Source organism: Branchiostoma floridae, chromosome 10 (assembly GCF_000003815.2).
Source record: "Branchiostoma floridae strain S238N-H82 chromosome 10, Bfl_VNyyK, whole genome shotgun sequence".
In the NCBI taxonomy this organism is placed as follows: Eukaryota; Metazoa; Chordata; class Leptocardii; order Amphioxiformes; family Branchiostomatidae; genus Branchiostoma; species Branchiostoma floridae.
Window position 1 is genome coordinate 3,222,828 of NC_049988.1, and position 9,524 is coordinate 3,232,351.

At 38.7% G+C, this 9,524-nt stretch overlaps 1 long non-coding RNA gene across 1 annotated transcript; it reads left to right on the forward strand.

The window, feature by feature from the left end:
* Positions 1-362: 362 nt before the first annotated feature.
* Positions 363-3,526, forward strand: LOC118423900. Its single transcript, XR_004832133.1, has 2 exons — positions 363-1,328; positions 2,972-3,526. It is a non-coding gene; the product is annotated as an uncharacterized LOC118423900 (long non-coding RNA).
* The last annotated feature ends 5,998 nt before the right edge of the window (positions 3,527-9,524 follow it).

Consider the following 9,524-nt stretch of genomic DNA (forward strand, 5'->3'; position numbering starts at 1 on the left):
TCTTCCTAAGCATCCCTATTAAACTAAGGCTTAAACGTGATAAAAATAGTGCAATCTATTACTGAATTGCTTCAGTTTTCAGTTATATTCTCTGCCAATAAGGTTTAATAACATCGAGAAAACAACTTGCTATTTGGCCCGTCGGCTTTACTCCAGGTCCTAAGTTGGTATTATTAGTGGTTTGTTAAGTTGTATCACCTTTTGACGCAGAATTATCGTGCAGTATTCGTGAGAGTTCATCCATTAACCACTGGACTCCTGCGGCCTGAAAGAAATGAATGAAGTTAGCATATTGAAGAAAATAACGACAGGTTTAGAGTTTTATGTCCTTGTAAGGACATGATAATCATGAAGTTTAAACGGGAACCTGGACTATATATTCTATAGAACATAGTACAACGTAAAAGAGCGCGCCGGTTCCGGGTCCGCTCAGTTGTGCTCTGGACGCCGTGACAGACGGACGCACGGCAAATGCGCTCCCGCAAATCCGTTGTCACTCTCTTGCATTGCGATATATTGCATATCCTACACTTCGGGGGAGTGTTTTAGGATGTAATCATTATGATCAGTACTAAATAAAGGGAGTCATTTTCCCATTTCATACGACTAACGTGCCGTATCCTATCCTGGTACTACGTACCTAGTACATTTACGACGCAAATTACGTCGTCGAACGTGATGGGTTATTATACCTGCAAAAGTACGACCCATAAGTTTGTGACAAAGATCAGATGGACACTTTCCCCGGCATTGCATTGTTTCAACTGATATGCAAGGAGGTAACCTTACAATGCTCAGCGAACTACAGTCACTGCCTGAGACCACACTCCACAGACGCGAAATTCAACGCATCGGTAAGTTTCTCTGCTTGTTTAGTAAGCATGCTTATGAACAAAAGTGTCTGACATAAGTTGTGAATATCTACAAGTAAGTTCCCGGGCGAATGATATAGGTGTAACTAAACTTTGAAAACTCTGAGGTGTTGGAGAGTGTCTGAATCAGTGTGGTGTTGCACTTTTGGGGTGAAGGTGCAAGGGTCACAGTGCACGTCCCTGAACAGCTGACGGCGACTTCGAAGGGCGACAATATTTTTGGGTGCTGGAAGATAAGACTACTGCATTTCAGTTGTCAGTGTCAGCAAGATGTCAAAGGAAATCAGCATCGTCATAACTAACCTGTTTCACTCAAATTTCACAGCATTCTCAGTCTTTCTGTCGAACTCAGTACTCAGTAAACAAGGACGGGGTATTTCAACGCAAGGCACCGTGCGACAGTCACTGCAGCTGACCATTGGAATCGCATCCGCCATCACGGCATCAGTGATTGAGGTAATAATTAATTAGTTAATACTAACGTTAATAGTAAATTTTTGCTAAAGTGTAATTCATGACTCTATCAAGACTATAGCAAGCAAAGTGTAATGCGGCTGCAGTTTGTTCTTTGTAAACAGTTGACTTCATGACTGACAGCGCAGCCGGACTGAAGGCCCGGTTATAACGTTACGCACGTACGTGGCTTTGCATGTTCAACATCATCAGTCATTTGCTTCAGACTTATTACGATCTTGATCTTGATGTGTAAGGATGGGCATCTTTACAAGACTTCTTGTGTCTTTTTAAATAAGAAGTTGCATGTGGCAAACCGAGTGCACATATCAGACATAGGCAACCAAACTTCTGAAATCTTTGTGATAATCTGAGATTTTCACATAACGCTTTATCCCATCATGTTACATACATTTCTAACATGGACAAGATGAACGTTACATTTATAAGTTTCTAAACGGCTTCAGCATGGATTCACCAGTAAATAGGTTGGTGAGCTGGGAACATTCATGGAAAATATGTCCGGGTGTCATGCACAGGCGGCTCACCACAAAATATCCACCAATCTCCAGCTGTGTAATATAATAATGTACTAGAACCTGACAATACTACATACTTTTATGGGGATACAACCCAAATATACAAATTTGAAAATTATGCTGATGTTTGAAAATTGTTCCAAATATAGAGATATTTGTGTAGTATATGTTTAAACATGTTCAAACTTTCATGTACAGTTGTTTGAATGATTTAGAAATATGGTGACTGAAATATGGATTCATCTGAAATATTTCAAAATTATCACAAATATCATGTAAAAACCCTCTCTGTGAGTTGGAATTGACTCTTAGTTTTAAAAAAGACAAATGCTAGAAAAATGCCAATATTAAAAAAAAAAGGAATTATGTGCAACAGTGCAGATAAAACTCACTTATTTGAACACATATGGCCACAATGAGTAACTGTAGCTACTGTAAGTGCAAAGACACTTCACAAGTTCATGTAACACTCTGGATACACATGATGACAGAAGTTAAAACTTCTAGCAGATGGTTAAATTCATAACAAATTTACACTAAAACCACCTAGTTATCATGTTGTCATATACATACTATACTGCAATACTTGTCAAGTAGAGTTAAAAAGAATCTAAGCCAACTTTGCTGTCAGGACAGTTCTCATACCTGTATACTGAGTGGACATGTTGAGAGACATGACCATCTAGATATGCTATCTCTTCATGTATAGTAACTGTTTTGTAGAGTTTTTTAAAACTTTCAAGGCTATATGTATCATCATAAGAATTTACCATAAATTTGGCTATAAACTCACACCCTGCATAACTGGATAATGAAAACTGCAGGTATGGGCAGTGAGTGGACCTAATGTCCAAAACTACCCATACAGGGACTTGAATAAACGAGGACTAAATACACATTTGTGATGATTTTTGCCTTTACATTGTTTCTACTGGTGCAATAGTTATTTTTTTATCCCATATCCTCACACTGTTGTTGATACCACTCCTTCAGTGTATCATTGTTGTAGGTTGCATAGAGTGGGGCACATACTAGTAGTCCTACTGTCAAAAGCATTTTACTCAATACAAATCACCAATTTCACTGTAAATTTCTTTCTCCATACAGAACACAAATGCCATGTCTTGATGACAGACAATTGCTGACAACTCTACCAAAACATCCTGAGGGACAAGAAAGGTTACTTATCAATCAAGTTGCTTACATGTATATAGAACCTCCACACTTTGCATAACACACCTTTACTATATCTAGTTATAGACAGTGACAAACAAATAAAATATTGATTATCAAGGACAACAATTAGATATGTTGATGCCTGTAGTATCTGTATGCTGGCATGTCCTCTCCTGTTCTTCCAGTCCTTACAAGCTGAACATAATTAAAATGAGTCATGTTAGGGCTTTTACGTGCAGTGTATTATATTTAGCTAAGTATTGTAACAATCATAGTGTCAACAAAGTGGTTTAGGGTAAATTTTTTTGGCACATTATGTAATGTACTGAAAGTAAAACAAGTTCATTGTCAATTGGCTATTATGGCTATGTTGTATTTTGATGTGGAAATGTGATTTTTGTCAAAAGTTAGCAACTTGAAATGTCAAAGTTTTAGAGAATACTTCCCTTTGTAATATATCCAATAAAGATATAAAAGTTAGAGGCATTGATTTGAATATTGTCATTTGTGTGTACGAAGTAATAACCCGTTTACTGGTAAAAGTCCCCTCAAAGCCTTATTAGTTTGTCAAAAATTGTAACTGTTCATAAAGACAGTTACATAATCACTCATATATCTGACATAACGTTGTTTCGCCTCTGATTTTCTCTTAGGCCCGCGACTTCCTGCTACGTTATTGTGTCCATTGTGGTGTCATATTTTGCTACAATTGTACGGCATAACAGGGGATTACGTTACCGACCTCTGTTGTTGTATTCAAGAAAAATGTGGTAACATGTTAACGTTATATCGTGACGGCAAAATACGTTGTGTTAGTCGACATCAGCATATGGTACGTTGTAATGAGACTATATGTTATGAGTTCAATATATAATGACTGGGATTTGTCCTACCTTTCTTGTTGACTCCTTGATGTAACGTTACCGATATCAGCGCTCCGTGTGAATTTGTTTTGTAGCATAACAAATTCAAATACCGTTCACCCCCCTCCCCTATACTCTACTTGCGAAATCACAATTTTCTTCTGTTTGCTTGGGTTTAGCAAGAAACATCAGATGATCAGGGTACACCATACACGCTGTCCTTGTTTCTTGTTGTGTCCGTGTCCCTTAGTTCTTCACTCTAGGTTTTGCCTGACATCGATGCCCGTCCCTTTCCTGACCTTGTCAGTGTTGAGTGAATTTTGTTCTAGTCACAAATGTAACGTTATATATTTGCGATATTATATCGGACGAAGAAAATCAACAGCAACTTATATTTTCTAAACGAAGGGGCAAGTCTCTCGTTCAACAAGTCTGACATATTAATAATTCCAAGGATAAGATTGTGTTGTCGGCAACTAGCGATAGTTTGTTTTAAAATTGTCCTGTTATAAAGTTGTACCTACTTATGTGGGAGGTAGTACGGCTTGTACACAGGGAAATGTACAGTACGTACGGACTACAGATGACTGAAGGGCTATAGTCAGATGTGGTGTTGTGTACTGCTACATTGGCTTTGTTGTCCGTACATAGAAAACATGGAGTACTGTAAGTATTACACAGACAACAGGGAAGTGACGCCGGGCCGACCGTCTTTACGTAAATTACCATGATTGTAGTAAGATTATTGTGGGGTACATCTATTCATTAGACTTTATTGTTACCATTTTTTAAACCTAAAACGCCTGGCAGGGCTGCGGCTTGTACCGCCGGAGCAGCTCGCTTGTACGTCCGCACGTCGTGGCGGTCAGTGTCGAAAAGAGTGGTTCGGCTCTGGCACCGTAGGTGACCCATACTTATAGTCAGTTCGAAACCGCTCGGAACGCGCCGAGCGTAACCGGCACCTTCGGTGCCGCCTTCTATAGAACAGTTTTACGTTTAAAGATTAATTTCAAGTGGTTCAGCAAAAGTCATCTTTTTCAAAGGTACATTTGCATAAAGCACCTAGAACGTCTTTTAGGAGGAAGTGGTGTTCCCTTAGACAGACATATTTCATTTATTTATTTTATTTATTTATTGTTATTTATAAATGTGAATACGACGACGGCGAAGCAATAATAGCATGAAAAAAAGTCAAATTCGGTAGAAAAAAGGGACCTTATGAGCGATGGCCATACCCCCCCCCCCCCTTATATGGGATGCACATGGACATCGTAATACACTATCCGTATTTTTAATATCATAACGATACCATTTTACGTATACGATATCGTATCGAGTAAACTCCAGATAAGAGATGTTTAGGAAAGAGTAACGGCAGTAGCAATATTTCTACTTACGATTGCAGACAACGCCAGCATCCTCATGATGTGCGCAGTCACGGGAGTCCCATCCCCAGAAGCGGCAGTCCTTCAGACGTTCCTCATTTCCCCTGCAGCGCACGTAGTCCATCCAGATCGGGCCTGTTCCCTGTCCAAATGCTGCTTCCCTTGGACTCCCACAGGCGCTACGGTACCCGAGCTGACGGCACACCACATGAGCGTCGGTTAGGTCCCAGCCATCATCACAAACCGTCCCCCATTGGCCGTCGTGGAAAACCTCTACCCTTCCCTCGTGGTCATCAGATCCGCCAACCAGCCGAATGTCTCCAGTCGATACTGTGGGTATTGGAATATGATGGTCGATTACATTCATAACAAAAGTTAATAACAAGACCTCATATCTCCTTAAAATATTCTGATTAATATGCAAAAAAACTGTATACATCGAAGGAACGACGGAGATGAATATCTTTGATGATGTGAAAGGAGGAGAAGAGGAAGAAGAAACGAAAACAGTGTATTTCACCCCTACAGTCTGGTGGAGTGAAATATAATAAAAGTAGTGTAGTGGGTACGCAAGTGTACTTTCCAATACGAATTAGAGTTATCTAATTGATAAAGAAGCTTTAGGTCATGATCTGTTGGATGCGAAACATCTTACTTGGCTTGCGAAGACATGTCTCCAAGACTGCAGATCTGTTCCTCTCGATGTCCAATGTGCGTTTCAGGTCGTCAACAGTATTGGACAGTTGGGACATGTCATCCATTTTGCGTTTCAGGTCGTCAACAGTGTTGGACAGTCGGGACATGTCACCTCTGTTGCGTTTCAAGTCGTCAACAGTGTCGGACAGTTGGGACATGTCATCTATGTCGCGTTTCAGGTCGTCAACAGTGTCAGACATGTTATCTATGTTGCGTTTCATGTCGTCAACAGTTTCGGGCATGTCAACCTTGTTGCGTTTCAGGTCGTCAACAGTGTCAGACAGTTTGGACATGTCATCCATGTTGCGTTTCAAGGCGTCCACAGTACCAGACAGCTGGGATATTTCCTATGAACGATTTCGCAGTGCAACTATCATTAGGTACATCAAGGGGAGACGGGGGATCTTAGAATAGTGTGCAGGGTCAAAAATTAATTTAGTTCATATCTGGGCAGGAAGTCAACCAGGCAACGCCACGAGAGAGCCAAGATCAGACTTCTCAATCAACGTGTCAAGATGTATATCAACTTCATATCTATTTTGTAAAAGTTTAGACATTAGTCTAACAAAGCCAATTTCTATTTTTGGTTTCATGAACCCTATCCAGACTGGGGAAGGGGGGCTAAAGGGTCTGCACCAACTTTGACGTCGTATAGCTCCCAAAACGGCTTGTGCTATATATCAACCAAACTTGGTGACTTTTTCTAGATAACTGTTGGCAACAGTTTTAAAAAAAAAAAGTAGGTTTATGAATTTTCGTATTGCCATGGCAGTGGGTTCCTAAAAGGCATATTTACAAAAATCACTAATTTTGGTTTAAACAATGGAATTTTCTTGCTAAGATACACTTGTTTTCATATATCTTCAATATGTAACATATCTTAGTGTGATATTTATACTTATGTATTCATAAATTATGTCAATGTGATGACGTAATTGGTCAAAAACTAAATTGGTCGACAATATTGTGATAATATAACCAGCATATTTTTACTGTGATTTCATCACTACTTTGTATTTCCTTACAAAATCATTAATGTGAACGTTTGCATCCGTTTTATGTGATTTTCGGATTATATGTTGAAAAAGCTTTGTCTTAAGACATTTAAGGTTGATAATCCAGAATGGTGGTTAGCTTAAATACAGATGACGTCATTTTATGACGAAATTTTAATGTCGTTGCGTCGACTTTCGACAACAGACATCTTATAAGACTAAAACTTTTACTGTTAAGTTTATGTGTGAAATAGGTATAATGGGAGTTTCCCGTTTTAGCCAAAAAAAATTAATGACGTCATAATTACGCCATATTTTGTCATAATGATATAAAAATTCAGGAATTATAAGATTTGACGAGTATATCACCCCCTGCAAATTTGGTGATCGTTTTTAAAATTCTGAAATTATGGGCCCCCGGCCAGGGAATGCCAATAAAGTCCAGTCTGGATAGGGTTAAAGAATTTGGCGGTTATCGGTCCTAAGCATGGCCAATTCCCATGTTGTTGACATGCAAACTTGAATCTGTGAAAATGGCATCAAAACTTGTTTGGGCTGTTGTCATTGCAACAATGAGTTTTGACCGGAAAGAAAGCTATTTGATGGGTTGTGGGTCAAGTACTATCACTGTGCAAAATATGAGTCAAATCTATTTTGGACCTTGAGCACTATTAATATTGCTTGATTCTTACAGACATTTGCTCTTACAAGCTTAGTATCCTTCTAGATCGACACCGGAAGAATTAAATGCACAAGTTGATTTAATTATTGTAATGCAACGTTAGAAAACTAATGGAGAAACTGGCTCTGAAGCTAGGTGTTATGAATTCTAATCCCGACCGTTTCTGCCCCAGGTTTAAAGGAGTCCCAAACTCCAGAAGTGAGTTATAATTTCCGGCATACATCAATTTGAAGTAGTAATAGATACACAATATTTCACATTATATGACTAATTATTTACTAGTCCCGCGCACATAAAAAATACTCAGTATTCTACTAAACTCCCAAAGTACCCTCTAATTGAACAATAGGAGCAGAATTAGCGCCTGTGCCTAGAACCTAATCTATTGAAAGCCTTTCTTGCAATCTTGGTGGGATTTATGTGAATCTGGGTATTTTTGTAGTAGCTGCAATAGTTCATTCTGAGTTGGGTAAAATTAGCAAAACTAGAGCTTTTTTTAACCAAAAAAGTCAAAATTCTTTCCCCCTATGCTCCGGAGTGGTCTAGTCTAGGCAGCTGCAAGATCAGAGGTTAGATAGAGACACTGCTGTGTTTGTAGGTTCGGACTGAGAATTCTGTGGTATGCATTTTTCTCACAAATAAACATTTTACCTTCTCAGACTGCTCTATTGGGGAAATTGTAACAGCCTATACGGGGACACACCCCAGATTATTTCAGGTTGCAATTGGAGGCTGCCCACCCTCAAGTCTAGCAACAGTCTCTTCAAGCAAATTATTCCGAAGCAAATTAACTGTGTGGAGGATTGAAGGATATCCCTTTAGCTACAAGACCAACTTAGTTTTTCCTTTTCAATTTACCTAATTTTGGTAAATTTGATGGAAAACCTTGTGTTAAAACATAACTCGCGAACTTTCACATATAAACCTATTAACCCTATCCAGAATGGGGGGGGGGGGGCTAAAAGTGCCCGCGCCGACTTTGACCTCCTATAGCTTCCAAACGGCTTGTGCTAGAACAACCAAAATTAGTGAGTTTTCTTAAAATATTTTTGGCAACAATTTGAAAAAAACTTGAGTAAGTTTATGATTTTTCGTGTTGCCATGGCAACGGGTTTCTGAAATGCAAATTTTACAAAAATCACTAATTTTGGTTTAAACAATGGGATTTTAAGATTTTCTTGCTAAACTAAACTTCTTTTCATATATATGTAATATCCAACACATCTTAGTTAAACATTTATAATCAAATATTCATAAATTATGCTAATGAGATGACGTAATTGGTCAAAATCCAAGATGGCCGACAATATCATGATTTAAAGTATAACAAGCTTATTTTCACTCAGATTTCATCACTACGTGGTCTTTTCTTACAGAAAACATTCATTTGAACGTTTTTAATCCATTTTCATGGGGTTTCAGCGTTATATGTTAAAAAAAATGAATCTTGAAAAATTTAAGGTTCATAATCCAAGATGGCGGATAGCTAAACTACAGATGACGTCATTCTATGACGTCATTTTGACGTCGTTGCGTCGGCTTTTGACAACAGAAGTCTTATAACACTTAAATATTAATAATAAACCTTTATTGGTAACTTTTTGAGTGAGATAGTTAAGTATTATGGGAATTCCCCGTTTTAGCCAAAAATATCAATTTATGACGTCATAATTACGTCATATTACGTCATAATAATATAAAAATTTCAGGAATTATAAAACTTGATGAGCACAACCCCCCCTGCAAATTGTGTGATCGTACAGTAAGCCGTTTTGAAAATACGAAGGGGGGGTCGAATGAGCCCCCCCCCCCCCCCCCCAGGCCAGGGAAGGCCCAAAAAGCCCAGTCTGGATAGGGTTAAAG